This window comes from Chiloscyllium plagiosum, unplaced genomic scaffold, assembly GCF_037043375.1.
Source record: "Chiloscyllium plagiosum isolate Xiang-an unplaced genomic scaffold, Cpla_swu_hap1 HiC_scaffold_39, whole genome shotgun sequence".
NCBI lineage: Eukaryota > Metazoa > Chordata > Chondrichthyes > Orectolobiformes > Hemiscylliidae > Chiloscyllium > Chiloscyllium plagiosum.
In genome coordinates, this window is record NW_028270177.1 from 13886799 (window position 1) to 13912939 (window position 26141).

The following is a 26141-nucleotide window of genomic DNA, read 5'->3' on the forward strand; positions in this document are numbered from 1 at the left end:
GACATGGGACTGCTGAGTAAGTGAAGTAACATATTTGGGTTGCGTCTCCCACCCATCCTCCTCCTCTAACTGGAAAAAAAGTTTCTGTGTGCTGAATTGGTAAGGTAACTAGCTTTTTTAAAATTCTTTATTTTTCTACAGTCTCTTTGGGAATTTAGAACAGCATCAATGGCAGTTAGGGCAGTTGAATGTTCATCCTACAGAATATGGGAGATAAGGGTCACCACCAGTGTCCCTGCTGACTTCATCTGAGGGATGTACACCTAACTCCAGCTCCTCAAAAACCAAGTTAGGGAACTGGAGCTGCAGTTGGATGCAATTCGGATCATTCAGGAGGCAGAGGGTGTTACTGAGAGGAGTTACAGGGAGGTAGTCACACCTCAGGTGCAAGAAAGAGGCAGATGGGTTACAGTCAGGGGACAGAAAGGGAACTATCAAGCAGTGCAGGGAACCCCTGTGGTCGCTTCCCTCAATAACAAGTATACCGTTTTGGATACTGTTGGGGGGATGACCTGCTGGGGTAAGCCATGGGGTACAGGTCTCTAGCACAGAATCTGTCCCCGTTGCTCAGAAGGGAAGGGGGGGGAGATTAGCAGAGCATTAGTCATTGGGGACTCTATATAGTTAGGGGGACAGATAGGATGTTCTGTGGGAAAGAGAGACTCATAGTTAATGTGTTGCCTCCCAGGTGCCAGGGTTTGTGATGTCTCAGATCTTATTTTAGGGATCCTTGAGGGGGAGGGAGAGCAGCCCCAGTCATGGTCCATATAAGTACTAAAGACATAGATAGGAAAAAGGATGGGGATGTAAAGCAGAAATTTGGAGAGCTAGGGTGGATGCTTAGTGCAAGAGCAAACAATTGTTATCTCTGGTTTGTTGCCCGTGCTACGTGTTAGCAAGACGAGGAATAGGGAGAGAGCAGTTGAACACGTAGCTACAGGGATGGTGCAGGCGGGAGGGTTTTGGATAAATGGATAACTGGGGCTCATTCTGTGGGTAGGTGGGGCCACTACAAACAGGATGGTCTACACCTGAACCAGAGGGGTACTAATATCCTGGGGGAGAATTTTGCAAAGGCTATTTGGGAGGGTTTAAACTAATTTGGCAGGTGGCTGGGAGCCTAAATTGTAGTCCAGTGTCCAGAAGAGTAGTGAGGTCAGAAATGAGATTTCAAGGTCACAATAATTCACCAGCAAGCAGGAAGGTGGTTTGAAGTGTATCTACTTCAACGCCAGGAGCATCTGGAATAAGATGGGTGAACTTGCAGCATGGGTTGGTACCTGGGACTTCAATGTTGTGGCCATTTCAGAGACATGGATAGAGCAGGGGCAGGAATGGATGTTGCAGGTTCCGGATTTTGATGTTTCAGTAAGAACAGGAGATTGTAAAAGAGGGGGTGGTGTCAAAGACAGTATTACGGCTGCAGAAAGGACATTTGAGGACTCGTCTACTGAGGTAGTATGGGCTGAGGTTAGAAACAGGAGAGGAGAGGTCCCCCTTTTGGAAGTTTTCTATAGGCCTCCAAATTGTTCCAGAGATGTAGAGGAAATGAGAGCAAAAATAATTCTGGATAGGCGCAAGAGTAACAGGATAGTTATTATGGGGGCCTTTAACTTTTCAAATATTGACTGGAAATACCGTAGTTCGAGTACTTTTAGATGAGTCAGATTTTGTCCAATGTGTGCAGGAGGGCTTCCTGACACAGTATGTAGACAAGCCAACAAGGGGCGAGGCCACATTGGATTTGGTACTGGGTAACAAACCTGGCCAGGTGTTAGGTTTGGAGGTAGGTGAGCACTTTGGTGATAGTGTCCACAATTCGATTATATTTACTTTATTGATGGAAAGGGATAGGTATATAATGCAGGGCAAGAGTTATTACTAGGGGAAAGGTAATTGTGATGTGATTAGGTAAGATTTAGCATGCACAGAATGGGGAAGGAAACTGCAGGGGATGGGCACAATTGAAATATGGAGCTTATTCAAGGAACAGCTACTGCATGCCCTTGATACGCATGTACCTGTCTAACAGGGAGGAAGTGGTTGAGCGAGGGAGCCATGGTTTACTAAACAAGTTGAATCTCTTGTCAAAAGGAAGAAGGAGTCTTATGTTAGGATGAGATGTGAAGGCTCACTTAGGGTGCTTGCGAGCACAAGTTAGCCAGGAAAGACCTAAAGAGAGCATGAGGAAAAGCCAGGAGAGAACATGAGAAGTTGTTGGCAGGTAAGATCAAGGAAACCCCGTCAGTATTCACACTGGAAAAAGACAATATTGTCGAAGAATATTGAGATACAGGCTACTCGACTAGATTGGATTGAGGTTCACAAGGAGGAGGTGTTAGCAATTCTACAAAGTGTGAAAATAGGTAAGTGCCCTGGTCTGGATAGGATTTTTCCTAGGATCCTCTAGGAAGCCAGGGAGGAGATTGCAGAGCCTTTGGCTTTGATGTTTATGTTGCTATTGTCGACAAGAAAAGTGCCAGAAAACTGGAGGTTAGCAAATATTGTCCCCTTGTTCAAGAAGGGGAGTAGAGGCAACCCTGGTAATTAAAGACCAGTGAGCCTTACTTCGGTTATGGATAAAGTATTGGAAAAGGTTATAACAGATAGGATTTATAATTATCTAGAGAGGAATAAGTTGATTAGGGATAGTCAACCTGGTTTGTGAAGGGTAGGTTGTGCCTCGCAAACCTTATTGAGTTCTTTGAGATGGTGACCAAACAGTGGATGAGGGCAAAGTGGTTGATGTGGTGTATTTGGATTTCAGTAAGGCATTTGATAAGGTTCCCCATGGTAAGCTATTGCATGAAATACGGAAACATGGGATTGAGGGTGATTTAGCTGTTTGGTCAGAAATTGGTTAGCTGAAAGAAGACAGAGGGTGGTGGTTGATGAGAAATGTTCATCCTGGAGTTCAATTACTAGTGGTGTACCACAAGGATCTGTTTTGGGGCCACTGCTGGTTGTCATTTTTATAAATGAGGGTGAGGGTGTAGAAATATGGGTTAGTAAATTTGCAGATGACATGAAGGTCAGTGGAGTTGTGGATAGTGATGAAGAACGTTACAGGTTACAGAGGGACAAGGTCAGCTGCAGAGCTGGACTGAGGTGGTAAATGGTATTTAATGTGGAAAGGTGTGAGGTGATTGGAGGAAAGAGTACTGGGTTAATGGTAAGATTCTTGATAGTGTTGATGACCAGAAAGATTTCGGTGTCCATGTACAGAGATCCCTGAAAGTTGCCAACCAGGTTGATAAGGTTGTTAAGAAGGCACGTGGTGTGTTAGAGGGATTGAGTTTCGGTGCCATGAGATCATGCTGCAGCTGTACAAAATTCTGGTGCACCAACACTTGGAGTATTGCGTACAGTTCTGGTCACCACATTATAGGAAGGATGTGGAAGCTTTGGAAAAGGTTCAGAAGGGATTTCCTGGTGTGGAGGGAAGTTCTTACGAGGAAAGTTTGAGGAACTTGAGGCTGTTTTTGTTGGAGAGAAGAAGGTTGGGAGGTGACTTAATTGAAACATATAGGTTAATCAGAAAGTTAGATAGGGTGGACAATGAGAGCCTTTTTCCTCCAATGGTGATGGCTAGCCCAAGGGGACATAGTTTTAAATTGAGGGGTGATGGAGATAGGACAGATGTCAGAGTTTCTTTACTCAGTAGTAGGGGCGTGGAACGCCCTGCTTGCAACAGTAGTAGACTCACCAACTTTAAGGGCATTTATCCGAATGGTTATTGGATAAACATATGGATGAAAATGGAATAGTGTAGGATAGATAGGCATCAGATTGGTTCCTTGGTGCAACATCGAGGGCTGAAGGTCCTGTTCTGGGCTGTAATGTTCTATGTTCTATTTTCTGCCTGTCGCTGGAGAGATGTTAATGAAATTAAATGCTATTAATCTCAGCCAGGAGTATATTGGAGAAACCTTGACAGAGGATGGGGAGAGATGTTGCCAGAATACAAAGAACAAAGAAAATTTACAGCCCAGGAACAGGCCATTCGGCCCTCCAAGCCTGAGCCGATCCAAATGTAGTGTCTAAACCTGTCGGTCAATTCCTAAGCATCTGTATCCCTCTGCTCCCCACCTACTCATGCATTTGTCGAGATGTATCTTAAATTAATCTACCGTGCCTGTCTCTACCAACTCTGCTGGCAACGCATTCCAGGCGCCCACCACCCTCTGTGAAGTACTTGTCAAGTGTATCCCCTTTAAACTTTCCACCTCTCACCTTGAAAGCGTGACCTCTCATTATTGAATCCTTCACCCTAGGAAAAAGCTTCTCTCTAGCCACCCTGTCTATACCCTTCATGATTTTGTAAATCTCAATCAGGTCCCCTCTCAATCTCCTTTTTTCTAATGAAAATTAACCTAACCTTCTCAACCTCTCTTCATAGCTAGCACCTTCCATACCAGGCACCATCCTCGTAAACCTTCGCTGCACCCTCTCCAAAGCATCCACATCCTTTTGGTAACGTGGCAACCAGAACTGTACACAATATTCTAAATGTGGCCAAACCAATGTCTTGTACAATTTTTTAACATGACTTGCCAGCTCTTATACTCAATACCCCGTCCAATGAAGGCAAGCATACTATATGCCTTCTTGACCACTCTATCCACCTGTGCAGCAACCTTCACAGTACAATGGACCTGTACTCCCAGATCTCTCTGCCTATCAACTTTTCTCAAGGCTCTTCCATTCATTGTATAATTCGCTGTAGAATTAGTCTTGCCTAAATGCATCATCTCACATTTGTCTGGATTGAAAACCATCTGCCACTTTTCCGCCCAACTCTCCAGTCTATCTATATCCTCCTGTATTCTCTGACAGTCCCTTATGCTTTCTGCTACTCCACCAGTCTTCGTGTCACCTGCAAACTTGCTGATCATACCAACAGTGCCCTCTTCCAGATCATTTATGTATATTACAAACAACAGTGGCCCCAACACTGACCCCTGTGGAACACCACTGGTCACCTTTCTCCATTTCAAGAAACTCGCTTCAACTACTATTCTCTGTCTCCTGTTGCTCAACCAGCTCTTTATCCACCTAGCTAGAACACCCTGCACACCATGTGACTTCACTTTCTCCATTCGTCTACCATGGGGAACTTTATCAAATGCCTTACTGAAGTCCATGTATATGACATCAACAGCCCTTCCTTCATCTATCAACTTGGTCACTTCCTCAAAGAACTCTATTAAGTTGGTAAGGCATGATCTCACCCGCACAAAATCAAGTTGCCTATCACTGATAAGCCCATTCTTTTTTAAATATAAATAGATCCTATCCCTCAGTACCTTCTCCAGCAACTTTCCCACCACTGACATCAGGCTCACTGGTCTGTAGTTACCCTGAATATCCCTACTACCCTTGCATAGGGGACAACATAAGCAACCCTCCAGTAATCCGGCACCTCACCTGTATTTAAGGACGCCACAAAGATATCTGTCAGGACCTCAGCTATTTCCTTTCTTGCCTCCCTCAGCAACATGGGATAGATCCCATCCAGTCCTGGGGATTTATCCACCTTAATAACCGCTAGCCTACTCAACACATCTTCCCTACTTATGTCAATGTGATCCAGACTAATCAAACTTCTATCTCTAATCTCAACATTCATCATGTTCCTCTCCTCAGTGAACACTGATGCAAAGTAATCATTCAGAATCTCACCCATTCTCTCAGGTTTGACACACAGCCTTCCTTCATTATCCTTTAGTGGACCAATCCTTTCTCTTGTTACCCGCTTGCTTCTTGTATAAGCATAAAATGCTTTGGGATTCTCCTTAATTCTGCTCGCTAAAGCTATTTCATGACCTCTTTTAGCCTGCTTGATTCCTCATTTAAGACTAATCCTACTCTTCCGATATTCTTCTAGGGCCTGTTCTGTTCTTAGCTGCCTAGACCTTATGTACGCTTCCCTTTTCCTCTTGGCTAGTCATACAATTTCTCCTGTCATCCACGGTTCATGAATCTTGCCCTTCCTATCCTTTGACTTCAGCGGGACATGCCTATCCTGCACTATCTTTAACTTATCTTTGAAAGCCTCCCACATCTCAAATGTGGACTTCCCTTCAAATAGCTGTGTCCAATCCACATTTCTGAGCTCCTGCCTAATTTTGATATAATTGGTCATGGCCCAGTTTAGGATCTCTTTTATCTATGAGTATTCTAAAACTTACAGAATTGTGGTCACTGTTCCCAAAGAAATCCCCCACCGCAACTTCAACCACCTGGCCTGGCTCGTTCCCCAGTACTAGGTCCAATATGGCCCCTTCCCTCATTGGACTATTGACATACTGCTCTAGAAAACTCTCCTGGACGCTTCTTACAAATTCAACCCCATTCAGACCTCAGACGTTAAGTGTATCCCAGTCAATGTTGGGAAAATTAAAATCTCCCATCACCACTACCCTATTGCCTCTACATCTTTCAATAATCTATTTACCTACTTGTTCTTCTATCTCACGCTCACTGTTGGGAAGCCTGTAATACAGCCCCAACAATGTAACTGAACCCTTCTTATTTCTCAGCTCTACCCATAATGCCTCACTGTTCAATCCCGCCATAGTATGCTCCTTTAGCACAGCCGTGATATCATCCTTGACCAATGCAACTCCACCTCTCCTTTTACTTCCCTCCCTGTCCTGTCTGAAGCGTCTATATCCTGAAACACTTAATTGCCAATCATCATGCCCTTCCTTCAACCAAGTCTCTGTGATTACAATAACGTCATACTCCCAGGCACCAATCCAAGCTCTAAGTTCACCTGCCTTACACACTATACTCCTTGCATTAAAGTAGATGTATTTCAGGCCACCATTTTTTTTTGCACTCCTCTGCTCTCTGCCTACTCTTCCCTTTAGTAATGCTATCTTCATAATTCTTACAGTCTCCAGTCTCCACCTTGCTGCCTACTCGTTTTCTCCTCTGGTTTCCAGCCCCCTGCCACATTAGTTTAAAACCACCCCAACAGCAGTAGCAAAAACTCCCCCAAGGACATTGGTTCCGGTCTGGTTCAGATGTAGACTGTCCTTTTTGTAATCGTCCCACCTTCCCTAGAACCTGTCCCAATGTCCAACAAATCTGAACCCCCTCCCTCCTACACCATCCTACACCAATAGGCAGGGAAGAAATTGTGCTTAGGAGACAGGGCAGAATGGACACATGAATGGGGACAACACAAGGATATGTTCAGATATTGCTTTGCATTTGATGGCTCAATGGCAGTGTAGCGCCCAATAGAAATGATTGAGAATCTTACTGTCATGGGAAGGTGAGATTACATGTGCAATAAAAAGCAGTGAGCTAATTAGCTCAGTGGTTAGCACTGCTGCCACACTGCCTGGGACCTGGCTCCGATTCCAGCCGTGGGTGACTGTGTAGAGTTTGCACATTCTCCCGTGTCTGCGTGGGTTTCCTCCGGGTGCTCCAGTTTCTTCCCACAATCCAAATATGTGCAAGTTAGGTGAATTGGCTGCGCTAAGTTGTCCACAGTGTTCAGAGATGTATAGGTTGGGTGCAGTAGTCAGGGGTATGTATGGATCTTGAAGGATTTTTAGTAGGTTTAAGCTCCAATGGGAGCATTGCACAGGAACAATAGTGAAAGAGGTGGGTGGGGCATGGTTGCTTCTTAGAAAGAGATGACAATGAGTACCTTGTTGGTTCTTCAGGAAATGCTAAGACATCCACAGAAGAAAGCTATTGTCTCATCTCAGACTGTTTTAAGCTTGGAGTGATGGCATGATATTGGAAAGACTAAGGTATAACTGGTTGGGCTATGGATTTGCAAGGAAAACAGTACCGTAGGAGGAAGAAATGAGAAGAGACAGGATGAAAGGAGAGACATGTCTAGGAAAGATAAAGAACAGTGAATAAGAAAAGGTTAATTAGAGATTACAGGCTCAAGTCTGAAATATCAGTAGTGAATGCACACAGGAAAACTCAAGTTACATAAATTTGGTTAAGAAGGAGAAAAGGTACACCCATTTAGGACTGAGATTAGGGAGAAATTTCTTAATCCAGAGAGTGGTGAGCCTGTGGAATACTCAACCACATAAAGCAGTCTGGATGCAGCAAGCCGGGCTCAAGGGAGAAATGGGAAGATGCTGTTGAGTCAGATGATCAGCCATAGTCCTAATGAGTGATGGAGCAGACTCAAATGTCTGAATGGATTGCTTCTGCCCTATTTTCTATGTTTCTATGACACAAAGCAACATTAGAATGGATGTGACCTGATAATAAAGGAAATAGACAGCAGAGAATTGGAGGGATTCCAATGCTAATTAAAAAATGGAACATATTGTTAACATTCAACAAGTCTGACATTTTCTGTACAGGCAGTAACAAAGTTGATGTTTTAGATTAGATTACTTACAGTGTGGAAACAGGCCCTTCGGCCCAACACCGACCCACCGAAGCGTAACCCACCCATTCCCCTACATTTACCTAACACTACGAGCAATTTAGCATGGCCAATTCACCTGATCTGCACATCTTTGGACTGTGGGAGGAAACCCACACAGACATGGGGAGAATGTGCAAACTCCACACAGTCAGTCGCCTGAGTCGGGAATTGAACCCGGGTCTCTGGTACTGTGAGGCAGCAGTGCTAACCATTGTGCCACCGTGCTGCCCACAAAACTCCCCCAATGTCCTTGGGGGAGTTTTGGTCAATGAATTTTTATGAGAATGTTATGGAGTGCAGCATACTGTTCTAAATGGCTTATTATGATGCTATTGTCAGTTGGAAAGTTCTTAAAAACCAGTTTCCACCAGCAAGTTAATGTGCCCTCCCCATCTCTTCCACAAAATATGCTAAATCACCTTTTCTCCTCTCATATTTATGCTGTGGCAATAAATTATCTGTAAAAAGTTTGACTATACACTAAATTACAGCAGTACTTCCTATGAAAGTAGAACAATTCAAAACTTGAGACACAAGCAGTTAATTCTCAAGGCAAATTAACAATAAGCCATCCACCACCAAAACAGGTTGGTGTGCATACCAGGCAAATGATCATGCATGGTCAACCACGTAAGGATTAATATTGCACAATCACAAATTTAAGGATATATATATACCGGCTGTTTAACGTGACTGGAGTCTTCGCTTTATTTGCAGTCTCAGGTTCCTGGAGTAGAAGACTTGCGGCTTTGTTTGATTTCTGCCTTATCAGTAAGTAGAAGTTTGTAATGTCATGATAAAATGTTTGATAATCCAGGTAAAATCATCATAGTCTTACCAGAGTGAAGAGCTGCTCTCCCATTAGAGAGAGCTGACTGGTGTTGGTTTAATCTGAGGTGCAGTACATCTCAGGCAAAGGGAAAGGTTGAGTAGGAGAGTCCCTCATGGTAACCCCAGCCTTAAGTCTACAAGATTAAAAAGTCTTTCAAACATGTAGAATAGACCCCCTTTGGTAAGACAAGTTGTTTTGTATTTAACTTATGTTCAACAATATTGCAGGCAGCCTAAATAGTTATACTATGTTCATACTGAGAGAATACAATAGAATGATTGAGAATCTCATGGAACTTGTTGTTCCTGTGGTTGGAACCTGCTGCTTCTTGCTCACCAGCTGAAAATCCAACACTTTCTGATTCTGTTTCCAAATGTTTATTTCACACAAGAAGCTATTTAGCCTGCAGCTCAGATATCTTTAATATATTGGCAAGTCCAAACACAATTGAGACAAATGTCCTGGAGTAAGTATAATATGCATTTATAGGAAGAGTGAAAATTCAGAATATTTTTTAAAGGTCATGAAAGTTTGCATTCATAAGAACTAAGGTGTTCTTTCTCACAATTTATAGAAACTTAATCTGCAAACAGAACAAGCAATTATGAAGGCAAATTGAATGATTGCCTTTATTGCAAGGGGGTTGCTTATAAAAGGAGGGATGTCATATTGCAAGCACAGATGAAGCGGGTGAGGTTACACCTTGAATAATGTGTACAGTTTTGGTTGCCTTACCTAAAGGTAGAAAGATGTTTTTAATCAATCTATTAAATATGTCATGACACAACTCCAAAGAAGCAAGACATGAACCTGGTAATTCTGGCTCAGCGATAGGGATACTGTGCGAGACTATTAGACACCCTTCCTAAGGGTGGATGGACTGACTTTGGAGGGAACGCAAAGAAAATTCACTAAATTAATCCAGCGAATACGAGGCTGGGTTGATTAGAATTAGGTTACATTCAGTGGAACTTAGAAAATTGAGAGGTAATCAGTTTGTATTGTACAAAATTCTTCGGGAACTTGACAGCTGCAAGGACTATTCCTTTGGAGAGAGAGTCTAGATCTTGGTTCATGGTATCCGGAGTAGAGGGTATCCATTTCGGACTGAAATATGGCAAAATATCTTCATTTCAGGGCTGTAACTCTTTGGAAATCTCATCTCAGCAAGCTGCAAATACATGCTACAAAATCATTGAGTCCATTCAAATTGGAAGTAAGGGAAATGAGATTAAGACTGGAGATTGGTATTGATACAGAAGTTCAACCATGGTCTTATTGAATAGTTGAAGTAAATTCAAGGCCCCTATACTTTATTACTGATGCTTATTTATTTGTCTCCAGATATTCCAATTCATGTTATCAATATTTCTATTCAATTCTCCAATAGGATCTGACTGTTTCATCCGAATATGAAGTGTCCTAAGTGGAAGAGTAGATTTGGAGTTGCGTCTGTTCTTAGTATCATAATCATCATGTCTTGTCCAGTAACCCAGGCAGCTAATATATTGGTTGTGCCTGCTGATGCAAGTCATTGGATCAATATGAAAATTCTGATGGAAGAACTGAAAAATCATGGGCACAACCTCACTGTGCTTTATTTCTCAACATCTTGGTTTATCAATGCGAGGCCTGATTTATATCAATCCATTGTCTTGCAACTTCAGCAAAACCATAAAGCTACAAGTGAAGATATTTTACAAACCTTTGTACAAAGGTCGTTAGATGTTTTGCAGAATAGTTCAACGCCATGGAGTTTTCTCAAGTCTCGGTACAAACTAATGTCTTTTTTACACAGCTGTCATAGTTATTTTCAACAGCTTAGCAGCACAACATTTGAAAACAAAAGTTTGTTAGAACAGTTTGAAAATGAACACTTTAATTTAGTACTTGCAGATCCTGTTTTTCCCTTAGGTTCAATGCTTGCTTATTATTTAAAACTCCCTTTGGTGCATAATGCACGTTGGCTCATCAGTGGAGAAGCTCATTTTCTCTTCGCCCCTTCTCCATTATCTTATATCCCAGTGCCAGATTCACGATTGACGGACAAAATGAATTTTTTCCAAAGAACAAAAAATGTCATCTTGAGTCTTTTTCATCTATCTGTAACAAAATTCCTGACTCACCCCACATATAATGATCTCTGCCATCACTACCTAGGCCCAGACATAGACATTGACACTGTTCTCCTAAGGGCAGATGTGTGGCTAATGAGAGTAGATTTTATATTTGATTTCCCGAGACCCACCATGCCAAATATTATTTATATTGGAGGATTCCAGTGTAAACCATCTAAATCTCTAGAGGCAGAGCTTGAAGAGTTTGTCCAGTCCTCAGGGGAACATGGGATTATTGTCATGTCTTTGGGGTCCATGGTCAGTTCTTTATCAATGCATATTACAATGCAAATAGCAGAAGCCCTTGCTCAAGTACCTCAGAAGGTTATCTGGAGACATGATGGAAAGATCCCTCCCAACATTGGAAATAATACACTACTGGCAAAATGGATCCCTCAGAATGATCTACTGGGGCACCCAAAGACACGAGCCTTCATTGCTCATGGTGGCACCAATGGGCTTTATGAAGCCATCTATCATGGGGTGCCAGTAGTTGGCATACCTCTATTTTATGACCAGTTTGATAATTTACTCAGACTTGAAATTCGAGGTGCAGCAAGGGTGATTGATATTTCCACCATGCAGTCAACAGATCTATTGCAGGCACTTAATGATATTATACATAACACATCTTATTGGGAGAACATGCAGAAACTCTCAGCTCTCCACAGAGGCCAGCCAGAGACTCCAATGGAGAGAGCTATTTTCTGGATTGAGTACGTAGCCCGACACAAAGGGGCGCCACATTTGCGCCCAGAGTCTTATAGACTCCCTTGGTATGTTTACTATTGTGTAGATGTGATGATCTTCCTATTGTTACTGTTCCTCATGCTTCCAACATTGGCAGTTGTACTGATAAAGAAATTGTGTAACATTGCTTGGCAAGAGAAACAAAAAATTCTGTGATTATGCTTTTGAAGTGAGAGAGGAGGACTTAGACAGTTCACCCAACAGCATACTGCATACACTGTCTGATATGATTTGTCAATCTTTGAAATTATATATGAGCATCACAATGGCATTGATGTACATACTCTACATGATTCATTTGTGTGTTGGGCAGAATGTGTTTCTAGCTGGATTTGTTGCGAACACCACTCATGTTGTTCCTGCATAGTCTTATACCTATGCTAATGGAATGATGATGATTCACTCAGAGGTATTCATTAACTTTGTGTGTTAGATTATTTAAAATAATGAAACCCTTTATAAGTTATGAAGCAGGCATTTCAGAAACCAATTGATTTCTGACTGTATAGTTTGCTGACAAATGGCAGGCAGAGACACAACATTATATGCACACAGCAACTGGAGTTCTTAAGGACAAACTTGCTTAATGGCAAGATTTGCATACAGTATACAGTAGCAGCTTCAAATATCTAGTTTCACATATTGCTCAAAGTATTGAGATGCTTTACTCTTCCAGGGTAACGAGTGATGCATGATCACAAGTGGCAGCCTTCGGCCTGGTTCACAGATTTGTGTGACACACATTGAGTCATGATCATATAATATTAAGTGTTCCTTCCCCTTACATTGTATCTCTTGCAAAAGTCTGGATAAGTGCAAGATGAAAATGTATTTTCTTTAACAAAACACAAATGAATTTGTCAAAGAAGAGCTGAAATTCAGCTGACACCTGAGAACAGTTCATTACTGTATAAAGTTCCAATCCGATCTATTCTAAATGTGGTGATTGGAACCTCGTTTATGGTGTATGCAGATAATTACATCAGGCTCCGAAAAAGAATCAAATCAAAATCGAAGCGTTAACTCAGTTTCTATCTTCATAAATGCAGCCAGACCTGCTGAGTTTCTCTTGCACTTTGTGTTTTCGATTTAAAATTTCCAGCAGTTGCAGTATTTTGCTTCTACATCCGGGTTCTGGCTGATTGTAATGCAGGGGCATTCCAGAAAGTTATGATAAACATTTGATAACTGAGCTATGAAAGCAAGATAATCTACTCTCTGCATCTGTTTTCCATCAGTGCCTGATGAAATGAAGGAGTCTGTTTGTTGAATGAGATAACCGTGTACTCGCACTGACTGAATGAGTTTTACAATGGGCAAAAGAGAGGACTGTAGATGCTGGAAATCAGAGACTGGATTAGAGTGATGCTGGAAAAGCACAGCAGGTCAGGCAGCATCTGAGGAGCAGGAAAATCGACATTTTGGGCAAAAGCCCTTCATCAGGAAATTGATGAAGGTCTTTTGCCTGAAACGTCAATTTCTGCCTGACCTGCTGCCTGACCTGCTGTGCTTTTCCAACACCACTCTAATCTATGTGTGTTACAGTCACAGGCCTAAACAAAGAAATGTTAATGTAAGACTTATCTGACATCCCATATGGTTTTGGTAAATGGAAGTTGAGAAGATGAAATGGGATGGACACCTACCAGAGCAACATGTGCCGTAGTGAGCTCTTTTTATACTCAGAGCCTTGCAATGGTACTTGGAGGTAATAACTTGTGGTTTAGAGATAAACATGTTAGCAACTGCACCACAGCAAATCCTGCATGATGTATTTTCACTGTTGTTCCTGAATAGTCAGGCATGCCAGGCTTAAATGGAGGATCATGTTTTTTGCAAAAGAACAATGTACTCGTACAATCTGATTTTGAAATGCTGTAATAATATAATCATGTGTATTAATAAAAGAATGCTTCTGTTTGATTTGTTTCTTCTCTTTGATAATTTTGACAACTGGGAGTTAACTCTTTCAGACTGACTTCTAAAAGGATCTTGATCATTTTGTTTTTACCAGTGACTGTAAGATTGTTCAATTAAGCCAAATGTTGCCATCTGATGCTTCTACAATGTTGTCCTGTAATTCACCAAATGCATTCCCCCTTGTTCCCTCGTTGAAAATATTCCATGGTTTATGTTTGTGTTAAAATGTTTATCATTTTGTGAGCCTATAGGTCAGCATCATTTAAGTCAATTATAGATTCTCCTTCAATGCAGCTACCGTGCTGGAAAAAAGGAACAATATTAGGGTTTTAACCACTTGACCTTGATCTGCCATTCAGCTGGATCCTACTGGTGTGTATCCTAACTCCACCTACCTGTTTTTGTTCCATAATCTTCAGTACCTTCTACCGAAGGAAAGTTCTATTAATAACAGTTCTGAAACTTTCAATCTGTCCTGTTGTAGCAGTTCTTTGGCAATGAGAGTCCCCGACTTCACATCCTTTCATATAAAACAACTTCCTGATGTTCTCCCAAAGGGCATAACACGAGCTGAGTGTTGTTGCAACTGCACTCATTAAAGCAAGTGGGGAGTATTAACACTTGTCGACTCCTGACTTGTGCTTAATGGACAGATGAGAGATTGGCTTTGCAACAAAAGCTATATTGATCACAGGAACCTGCGTGGGCATGGTTTTCAAGCTGGGGGACATTTGAGGTAGAACCAACATCTGGTCTGAACAGGACTACAAACATCAAATATGGTAGGGAGAGTATCACATTCACAGAATATATTAGTACTGACACTTTTTGTGACCGTGTGTCTGGATTGAGCCTGAATATAAGCATACAGAACAGTTGAGATGAAGACCATCTGGGATTCTAAGTCTGATCTTGGCTTGAGTTCCTCTTCAATCCCAAACAAAAGATTTCAGTAAAATCAGTTTTTAACAATTTATCTGAGTAGGACCATCAGCTACAGGACCAGCTGCACCTTCATTGTCACGACTCTTCAAAGGGATTCAACTTCACTTTCATTGGCACCTGAAACCATCCTGATAATCATTTAAAACTGAAAATTTAATTCTGGATCAGTGGTGCTGGAAGAGCACAGCAATTCAGGCAGCATTAATGCCAACATGGCGATAGATAAGCACTATCGTTATTCTAGTACCTGACTTTTGCCATAAAACCTCACATTCATTGCAATACAATACAATGATAACTGTAATCCGGAACCCAGTTCAACCACTTCTCCATTGCATTTCCTGTCCCTGTCTCAAGGTCACCCAAAGCGTTTCAGTTCGGTGCTTTTAGTGTCTCCATGGGAAACAAAGTATTTCAGAAAGAATACAACACAAATGAGGAAATGGAAAGCATGCATCTACAGACGTGGATTCAAAAAGAAAAAATTTGTACATTTGGCAAAGACCAATGTACAAGAGATCACTTAGCTTAACATGATTTGTTTCCTAATGCCCCTTCTGTGGATTATTGTTAATTCTAACAATACTTCTGGAACAAAGATACAATACAGCATGGTTATTAATTTAAGTGGCTTATCACCATCATTAAACCATTGCTAAACTAATTGGAAAATTGTCATTCTCTTACCAAATACAACTAATGAATGTGCTCACCCAAAATAACTTTCCCGTGAACATATTATTTTCAAAATTAATAATCTTGGTCATTCCTATCATAACGCCACCAATCGCTTTTCGTATTAACAGAGCTATAGGAACAGAGAAGTCTATGGTGCAGAATAAGGCCCTTCGGTCCATCGCATTCATACTAGTCAAAAGCAACGTCCTCACATTTCTGTTGTAATGTCCCTTGTAGAGTATATCTGCACTAATATATTTTGGTAATTTCCATGGAATTAGAACCACTCAGGAATCCAGAATCCATTGGTTAATTCAAAAGGTACTGATGCCTCAGATGAAAGACCCATTTCAAGTTTGAGATTAGATTACTTACAGCGTGGAAACAGGCCCTTCGGCCTAACAAGTCCACACCGGCCCTCCGAAGAGCAACCTGCCCAGACCCATTCCCCTACACCTAACACTATGGGAAATTTAGCATAACCTATTCACCTAACCTGCACATTTTTGGACTGTGGGAGGAAATCTGAGCACCCGGAGAAAACCCACACAGACAGTTGCCTGAGGTGGGAATTGAACCTGAGTCTCTGGTGCTGTGAGGCAGCAGTGCTAACCACTGTGCTAATGTGAATAGCAGATCACATGAGGATTAGTATCAAACAATCAGAGGTTCAATTAGACTTTGAACTGACCAATTGCATTAACATAAACAAATATTGATTTGTCCTCAGTTGAAAGCTCAGCTACAAGAAATACGACAATTATAATGCACTTAATTTGTTCTTCATCAGTAAGTAAAAGAACATAATTTCTTGATGAAATGATTTCATAAATCAAAAGCTAAATTTTTTTTATTTGTGCTAATTTGTTAGCCTGAGGTTTGAAATGCAGCAATTTAGTTTCTGTACACCAACATTGCATGAGCCTGAAATATAATCTTCCAAAGTTTACTCAGTTCAGAAACTGTTCCATGAAATTGGAAAAGCTGCCGATATCAATCCACACTGAAGGGGAAGGGTGAGCAGTCAGAAATCGTGGTACATATTGACACCAATGATATAGCCAGGAAAGGGACTGAGGAGCTTAAAAGTGACTACAGAGAGCTAGGTTGGAAGCTGAAGAGCAGGGCAAGTAGAGACTGTTCTCAGGTTTGCTACCGGTGCCATGAGATAGTGAGGTGAGGAACAGGCAGCGAGCGCAACTGGTGCAAGGAGGGAGGGCTTCAGATATTTAGACCATTAGGATGCCTTCTGGGGAAGGGGGGACCTGTACATGAAGGACAGGTTGCATCTGAATTGGAGGGGCACAAAAGTCCTGGGTGGGAGATTTGCTCCTGTGGTTCGGGAGGGTTTACACTAGTTTAGGAGGGGAGTGGGGACCAGAGCTACGTATCTGAGAGGGGGTAGTTAGATATGGGGCAGTGACAGATGTAGTGAATCTATCAGTAAGGTTATTCGTGTGATGGAACAAAGAGATCAGTTAAAGTGTGTCTGCTTTAATGCAAGGAGTGTCAGAAATAAGAGTGATGACCTTAGAGCATGGATTGGCTCTTGGGACTGTGATGTTGTTGCCATAACAGAGACGTGGGTTTCACAGGGGCGGGAATGGTTGCTAGATGTTCCAGGATTTAGAATGTTTAAAAAGAACAGGGAGGGTGGAGAAAGAGGAGGGGGTGTAGCATTGCTAATCAGAGAGTGCATCACGAAGAAAAGGGACCTTATTGTGAATGAAAACTTTGAGGAGTTGGGAAACAGGCTTGAACAGATCAAGATTGATGAATCTGATGTGTTGGAAATTTTGGCAAACATTAAGATTGATAAGTCCCCAGGGCCAGACCAGATTTATCCTAGGTTGCTCTGGGAAGCGGGAAAGGAGGTTGCTAAGCCGCAGGCAAAGATCCTTGCTTCCTCACCCTCCATGGGAGTTGTATCAGAGGATTGGAGGGAAGCGAATGTTCTTCCTCTTTTTAAAAAGGGGAATAGGGAAATCACTGGCAATTACAGACCAGTCAGTCTTACATCTGTGGTCAACAATGTTTTGGAAAGAATTCTGAGGGATAGGATTTATGACTAATGGAAAAGCATAGCGTGATTAAAGGCAGTCAGTGTGGCTTTGTGAGGGGCAGGTCATGCCTCACAAATCTTAGTGAGTTCTTTGAGGTGGTGATGAGACAGGTCGACAAAGGTTGAAGAGTGGATGTGGTGTATATGGACTTCAACAAAGCATTTGATAAGGTTCCCCATGGTAGGCTCATGCATAAATTCAGGAGATGTGGGATACAGGCAGGTTTGGTTGTCTGGATTCAGAATTGGTTGGCTGACAGAAGGCAGAGAGTGGTTGTAGATGGAAAGTATTCTGCCTGGAGGTCAGTGGTGAGTGGTGTCCCACAGGGCTCTGTTCTTGGGCCTCTGCTCTTTGTAGTTTTTATAAATGACTTGGATGAGGAGGTTGAGGGGTGGGTTAGTAAATTTGCCAATGACACGAAGGTTGGAGGTGCAGTTGATAGTATTGAGGACTATTGCAGGCTGCAGCATGACATGGACAGGATGCAGAGCTGGGCTGAGAAATGGCAGATGGAGTTCAACCTGGAAAAATGTGAAGTGATGTATTTTGGAAAGTCGAACATGAATGCTGAACATAGGGTTAATGACAGGATTCTTGGCAGAGTGGAGGAGCAGAGGGTCCTTGGTGTTCAAGTGCATAGATCGCTTAAAATTGCTACCAGAGTGGATAGGGTTGTTACAAAAGCATATGGTGTTTTGGTTTTCATTAACAGGGGGATCAAGTTTAAGAGCTGCGAGATTTTGCTGCAGCTCTACAAGTCCCTGGTGAGACCACACTTGGAATGTTGTGTCCAGGTCTGATCGCCCTATTATAGGAAAGATATGGAGGTTTTGGAGAAGGTGCAAAGAAGGTTTACCAGAATACTACCTGGACTGAAGGGCTTATCTTACGAAGAAAGGTTGACTAAGCTCAGACTTTTCTCTTTGGAGAGAAGGAGGAAGAGAGGTGACCTGATCGAGGTATACAAGGTAATGAGAGGCGTGGATAGAGTCAATAGCCAGAGACTTTTCCCCAGGGCAAGATTGACTGGCACGAGGGGTCATAGTTTTAAGATTTTAAGAGGAAGATATAGAGGAGACATCATAGGTAGGTTCTTTACGCAGAGAGTTATGAATGCATTGCCAGCAGTGGTGGTGGAAGCAGTCATGAGGGACATTAAGAAATTGCTGGATATGCACATGGACAGCAGTGAATTAAGGGGTGTGTACATTAGGTTATTTTATTTTAGATTAGGAATAATCCTCAGCACAACATCATGGGCCAAATGGCCTGTGCTGTGCTGTACTTTTCTATGTTCTATGTTCTATATGGTAAGGTAGTCACAGACCCAGAAGCCCATGGAGCTGCTCTCTCATTAGTGAGAGATGACTGGTAGTGGTTTAACATGAGGATCACTATGCCTTAGGTAAGGGGAGGGGTTGAAAAGGTGGGACCTACCCCACAATGTGTCTTAACTCTTATATCTAGCAAAGAATCTACAAATTGATTCTTAGTGGTAATATCCGATAATATTTATTTATTTAACGCAATAAGCATTGTAATAACAAAACACACTACAAACTAACAATTTACAGGATAAATCTAACCAACTATCGTGTGCTTTATCTTTCCTCTGGGTGATCATACACCACCACATTAGATCTTGGCTTTGATCCACACTGCGATGATTGTCTGGTTGTTTTCTTCTGCTGGTCCTGGGGTGTCTTCTCTTCTCAGTGGTTGGTCGCGAGTTACCCATCCTGAGGGTGGTGTTGAGACGGTTCTTATCCTTAGAAATCTTCACGCCCTTTTAGGAGTGTCTTCAAAGTCCACCAATAGGTCAATCAGGGCTCAATCACCTCGATCGATCGGACCCAACCAGGTGTTGACATGTCTGGTGAACATCTTGATGGTTTCAGTTATCCTGGGGATGGCATTGAGGTTGATCTATTCAATTCCAATTCAAGTATATATTGTATTGTCTGTAGCTGCTGAGTCAGTTGCATACTGTCTGTCTGTAGCTGCAGCCTGTCTGAATTCTGCAGCATATTTATTCCAGAATCTTTCAGCACAGTTACTTTCGGCCAAGGCTTGTCTCAATTTCCCAGCATGCCTCATTTATTGTCCATTTTCATAAATCCACCATTTTAAGCGGCCTCTCCGACCACAAAGTTAACCTCAGTTGAAATGGGATTGGACCTGTGCTTTTGGTCTCTATTTCAAAGTGGCCATCCAGCCAACTGAGCTCAAAGCAGCAAGTCAAGCAGACTTGGGAGACTTTAGGCACGAAAAGGTTACGAACAGCTACAAAAGTTAATCAAAAAGGGTCGTGCAATGATTTGGCCTTCATTTTGAGAAGTCTAAAATGCAAGAGAGCAAACGTCAGGCTTCAGCTGAAAGCTAAATAATTGAAGTTTTCAAGAAATTCAACATTTCTCCTAAACAACTGCTGATGTCTGCAATGGAAACAGAAAATGCTGGATATACACAGCAAGTGAACAGAGAGAAATAGCATTAACAATTCAAGTCAATGATGGGTCATCACCCATGCTGGAATCCTGGCTGATTCAGTAGCTCAGTTGATTTTCTTAAATGATAAGGACAGCCCTCACACCAAGGCATCTTGTGCCATTGTGATAGTGTTCCAACCTCTGAACCAATAATGTTCTTGGTTCAAGGTCTTGTTTTGGCACAGTGGCTCAGTAATTAGCACTGTTGCTTCACAGCAGCAGGGACCTTAGTTTGATTTCTGCCTCAGGCACTGTCTGTGTGGAGTTTGCACATTCTCCCCATGTCTGTGTGGATTTCCTCCGGGTGCTCCGGTTTCCTCCCATAATCCAAAAATGTGCAGGTTAGGTGACTTGGCCAAGCTAAATTGCCCGTGGTGTTAAGTGAAGGGGTAAGTGTAGGGGAATGGGTTTGGGTGGGTTGCGCTTTGGCCGGTTGCTGTGGACTTGTTGGGCCGAAAGGCCTGTTTCCACATTGTAAGTAAGTAGTCTAAAGTAATCTAAAAAGACATAGGGGATTCTATAATTCGGGATCGTTTGTAAGCAGGATTGAGAATCCTGTATGGTATGTTGTCTGACAAGTCCTAGGATGCCAGACATCTCTGACTGGCTTGAAAGGATATTGAAGAGAGAGGGAGAGCATCTAGTTGCTGAGGTCCATGTTGGGAAAAACAACGTAGGCAAGACTAGGAAAGAGGACCTGTTTCGGGGTTATCAGGAATTAAGAATCAATTTAAAGAACAGATCGTCAAAGGTTATAATCTCCGGATTACTACCTGAGTCATGTGCTAATTGGAGGAGAAAGTGAGGTCTGCAGATGCTGGAGATCAAAGTTGAAACTTTATTGCTGGAACAGCACAGCAGGTCAGGCAGCATCCAGGGAACAGGAGATTCGACGTTTCGGGCACAGGCCCTTCTTCAGGATTCCTGAAGAAGGGCCTGTGCCCGAAACGTCGAATCTCCTGTTCCCTGGATGCTGCCTGACCTGCTGTGCTGTTCCAGCAATAAAGTTTCAACTTCATGTGCTAATTGGCATAGGGATGTGAGAATAAGGGAAGTAAACGTTTGGCTAAAAGGGTGGTGCTGCAAAGAGGGGTTCCTTTTCATGGGGCACTGGTGTCAGTATTGGAACAGGTGGAATCCATGCTGCTGGGACAGTCTCCACCTGATCTGAGTTGGGAGCAGTGTTTTAGCGAAAAGAGTAAATAGGGTGTTCAACAGGACTTTAAACGAGGAAGGGAGGAGGGAGGGAATGGTAAAACTCCAAGAAGTGTAATGATCAATAGAAAGTAAGGCAGCATGTTTACATCTGTGGGGGTGGATTCAACTGCATGGAAAAATATCAAAAAAATGAAAACAAAGGAGAACTCAGGAGAAGTTATTAAAGTCTCCAGTACACAAAATAGGACAGAATCAAACTTCAAACACACTGGATAAACGAGTAACAATGAGAAGAGGGACGGTCAATATGGGACTGAAGGTGTTGTATCTGAATGCGCACAGTGCAGGAAATAAGGTAAATGTGGCGCAGATCATAATTGGTGGGTATGATGTGATGGGCATCACGGAGACATAGCTGCAAGTGGATCAGGACTGGGAGCTAAATATCCAAGTATATGCATTCTATCGAAAAGACAGGCAGGTGGGCAGAACAGTTAAGGTTGCCTTGTTAGTAAAAAAGTGAAATTAAATCAATAGCAATCAACAAAGTAGGGGCAGATGATGTAGAATCTTTGTGGGTAGAGTTGAGGGACTGCAAAGGTGAAAATAACTATAAAGGGAATTATGCACATGCCTCCAAACAGTAGTTAGGATTTGAGACATAAGATACACCAAGAGATAGAAAAGGCATGTAAGAAAGGTAAGATTATAGTGATCGTGGGGGATTTCAATATGCAGGTGGACTGGGAAAATCAGATTAGCAATAGATCACAAGAAAATGAATTTGTGGAATGTCTATGAGACGGCTCTTTGGAGCAGCTTGTGGTAGAACCCACTAGGGAGCAGGCAATACTGGATTTAGTGTTGTGCAATGAGGCGGACTTAATAAGGGAGCTTAAAGTGAAGGAACGCTTAGGAGGCAGTGACTATAATATGATAGAATTGACTCTGCAGTTTGAGAAGGATAAAGTGGAATCAAATGTAATGGTATCATGGTTGAATAAAGGCAACTACAGAGGCATGGGGGAAGAGCTGACCAGAATTGACTGGGAGAGGGGCCTGGCAGGAAAGACAGTGAAACATCAATGGCAGGAGTTTCTGGGAGTAATTCAGGAGACACAGCAGAGATTCATCCTGAGGAAAATGAAGCATACTAAAGGGAAGATGAGGCAACCATGGCTGACCAGGGAAGTCAGGGATAGAATAACAGAAAAAGAGAAAGCATATAATGTGGCGAAGGGCATTTGAAGGCCAGAGGATCAGGATGCTTATAAAGACCAGCAGAGAACAATGAAGAAAATATGAGTGTAAGCTAGCTGGTAATATTAGAACAGATTGCAAGAGTTTCTTTAGAGATATAAAGGGCAGAAAAGAGGCAAACGTAGACACTAGATGGCTGGAAACTGATGCTGGAGAAGTAGTAATGGAGAACAAAGAAATAGCAGGGGAACTGAATAAGTACTTTGTGTCAGTCTTCATGGTGGAAAACACGAGCCACATCCCAAAAGGCGGGGAGGAGGCAGACCATCACCCTGGGGAAGATGCTTGAAAAACTGAAAGGTTTGAGAGTAGATAAATCACCTGGACCAGATAGGCTACACCCTAGAGTTCTGAAGGAGATAGCTGAAGAGATAGTGTAGACTTTAGTGGTGATCTTTCAGGTATCACCGGAGTCAGGGAAGGTCCCAGAGGACTGGAAAATTGCTAATGTGACCCCCCCCCCCACCTTAGTTAAAAAGGGAGCAAGGCAAAAGATGGGAAATTGTAGGCCAATTAGCCTGACCTCAGTTGTTGATAAAATTTTTGAGTCCATTGTGAAGGATGAGATTTCTGAATACTTGGAAGTGCATGGTAAAATAGGGCAAAGTCAGCATGGTTTCATCAAGGGGAGGTCATACCTCACACATGTTTGAGTAGATAATGAGCAGGTTAGACCAAGGAAAGGTAATGGTTGTTATTTACCTGGATTTCAGAAGGCCTTTGATAAGGTGGTGCACAGGAAGCTGCTGAGTAAGATATGAGGCTGTGGTGTTAGAGGCAAGGTACTAGCATGGATAGAGGATTGGCTGTCTGGCAAAAGACAGAGAATGGGGATAAAAGGGTCCTTCACAGGATGGAAGCTGGTGACTAGCTGATGGATAAATATATGGATGATATGGATGATAATGGAATGCTGCAGCTTAGATGGGCTTCAGATTGGTTTTACAGGTCGGCGTAACATCCAGAGCCAAAGGACCTGTGCTGCATTGTAATGATCTATGTCCTAGTGCTGTTTCACGTGGGTCAGTGTTGGGACCACAGCTTTTTATTTTATGCATTCATGAGCTGGGTGAAGGAACTTGAGGCATTCTGGCTAACTTTGCAGAAGATACAAAGATAAGTGGAGGGACAGGCAGTATTGAAGAGTGGGAGAGAAAGGATTTACATATATTAGGAAAGTGGTCAAAGAAGTGGCCGATGAACTTCATGGTGAGAAAGAATGAGGTCAAGCCCTTTGATGGGAAGAATAGAGGCATGGACAATTTTCTAAATTGCTAGAAAATTCAGAAATCTGGAGTCCTAGTCCAAGGTAACTTTGTAGGTTGAGTCAGTAGTTAAGAAGGCAAATACAATGATAGCATTTATTTCGAGAGAACAAGAATATAAAAACGGGGATATACTTTTGAGACTTTATAAAACTCTGGTCAGACCACATTTAGAATATTGGGAGCAATTTTGGGTCCTTTACTTCAGGAAGGATGTACAAGCCCTGGAGCAAGTCCAGAGGAGGTTCATGAGAATGATCCCAGGAATGTAAGGCCTAACATATGAGGAAGGTTTGTGGACTCTGGGATTATACTTGATGGAGTTTAGAAGGATGAGGAGGGATCTGATTGAAACTTACAGAATACTAAATAGCCTAGACAGAGTGGATATTGGGAAGATGTTTCCATTGGCAGGAGAGACTATGACCAAGGGCACAGCCTTAGAGTAAAGGGAAGGCCCTTTAGAATGGAGATGAGGAGAAACTTCTTTAGTCAGAGAGTGGTGAATCTGTGGAATTCGTTGCCACAGAAGGCTATGGAGGCCAGGTATACTAAAGACTGAGAGAGATAGGTTCTTGATTGCCAAGGGGATCGAAGGTTGCAGAAAGAAAGCCGTGGTTGAATGGCAGAGCAGCCTCGATAGGCAAAATGGCCTGATTTCTGCACCTAAATCTTATGGTCTCGATCATTGACAAGAAGAAGATACAGTTACATAAAGTCTTAGGAAAGCAAAAGGTAAATGCAGCAAAATAGTAAGGGTGTTTTGCTAAAATTGTGTAGTACTTTGGAGAAATCACTCCTTGAGATTGTCCAAATTAAGGACTGATTTGTTTTAGAATGGAAGCAATAAATGTTTACAAAATAGATTCCTGGGTTAAGAGGGTTGTCTGATGAGTAACAGATTAGCTGAGTAGGCCAAATTTTCGAGGGTTTGGAAGTCTGAAACATTAATCTAAAATGAAATTATAAAATTGACAGAGGCTTTATTCTGAAGATATTGGAATACTATGTTTCATTACTCATATTATAATATGAGGTAATAGAACTAGAACTGGACCTAGAATTAGAACTCAGAATTACACTATTAGAATAAGGAAAAAATTCGCAAGGTTTGTGAAGGTTTGTAGCTCAGGTTGAGGTTTAGGGTGTAGGTTTGCTCGCTAAACTGTAGGTTTGATATCCAGATGTTTCATTACCTGGCTAGGTAACATCATCAGTGGCGACCTCCAAGTGAAGCGAAGCTGTTGTCTCCTGCTTTCTATTTATATCTTTCTCCTGGATGGGGTTCCTGGGGTGATGTCATTTCCTGTTCGTTTTCTGAGGGGTTGATAGATGGCATCTAGATCTATGTGTTTGTTTATGGCGTTGTGGTTGGAGAGGGGGTCGTGTCTTTTTGTGGCTAGCTGGTGTTTATGTATCCTGGTGGCTAACTTTCTTCCTGTCCAGAAATGACAGCCAGACTACTGAGACCCCTCGGAATCCTAGTAGCACACAAACCCACCAACACTCTCAAACAAAAACTAACAAACGTAAAAGACCCAGTACAACCCATGGACAAAACCAACATCATCTATAAAATTCCATGCAAGGACTGCCACAAACACTATGTAGGACAAACAGGAAGAAAGTTAGCCACCAGGATGTATGAACACCAGCTAGCCACAAAAAGACACGATCCCCTCTCCCTCATAGCCCTACACACGGATGGAAAAAACCAGCATTTCAACTGGGACAACACATCTATCCTGGGAAAGGCTAAGAAAAGACATGCCAGAGAATTCCTAGAGGTCTGGCACTCCAACCACAACGCCATAAACAAGCACATAGATCTAGATGCCATCTATCAACCCCTCAGAAAACGAACAGGAAATGACATCACCACAAACCCCAGGAACCCTATCCAGGAGAAAGATATAAATAGAAAGCAGGAGACAACAGCTTCGCTTCACTTGAAGGTCGCCACTGATGATGTTACCTAGCCAGGTAACGAAACGTCTGGATATCAAACCTACAGCTCAGCGAGCAAACCTACACCCTAAAGGAAAAAATTCTTAAGAAGGTTATGAATTTTTACAATTGTCTACCCAGTGAGTTGTGGGTGCTCAATGCATTGAAGAATTATTTGAATAGATTTTTGGAAATTAAGGGGAAGTAAAGTTGAAAATGTTCAGCTACCTCCTTCTTGAAAGAAACAAAAAAAACCGCAGTTGCTAGAGTCCAAAGTAGACAAGCAGGAGGCTGGATGAAC

General features: G+C 42.3%; 1 protein-coding gene and 1 pseudogene across 3 annotated transcripts in view; both read left to right on the forward strand.

The window, feature by feature from the left end:
* The window catches only part of LOC122540946 (UDP-glucuronosyltransferase 2C1 pseudogene), a 46928-nt pseudogene extending 32890 nt beyond the window's left edge, over positions 1-14038 (forward strand). The window contains exons 2-3 of one of the 2 annotated variants that reach the window (XR_015753864.1): positions 9134-9187; positions 10639-14038. The product of XR_015753864.1 is annotated as a UDP-glucuronosyltransferase 2C1 pseudogene, transcript variant X2 (transcript). Of the gene's footprint in view, positions 1-9093; positions 9188-10638 lie in introns of those variants that run through there. The other variant, XR_015753863.1, reaches the window with a different exon arrangement.
* Positions 14039-16393: 2355 nt separating this feature from the next.
* Positions 16394-26141, forward strand: part of LOC122540945 (UDP-glucuronosyltransferase 1-2-like) — a 32928-nt gene continuing 23180 nt past the window's right edge. Inside the window, exon 1 of the mRNA XM_043677283.2 lies at positions 16394-16447. The gene's annotated coding sequence lies outside the window, so the exon portion shown is untranslated. The remainder of the gene's footprint in view (positions 16448-26141) is intronic.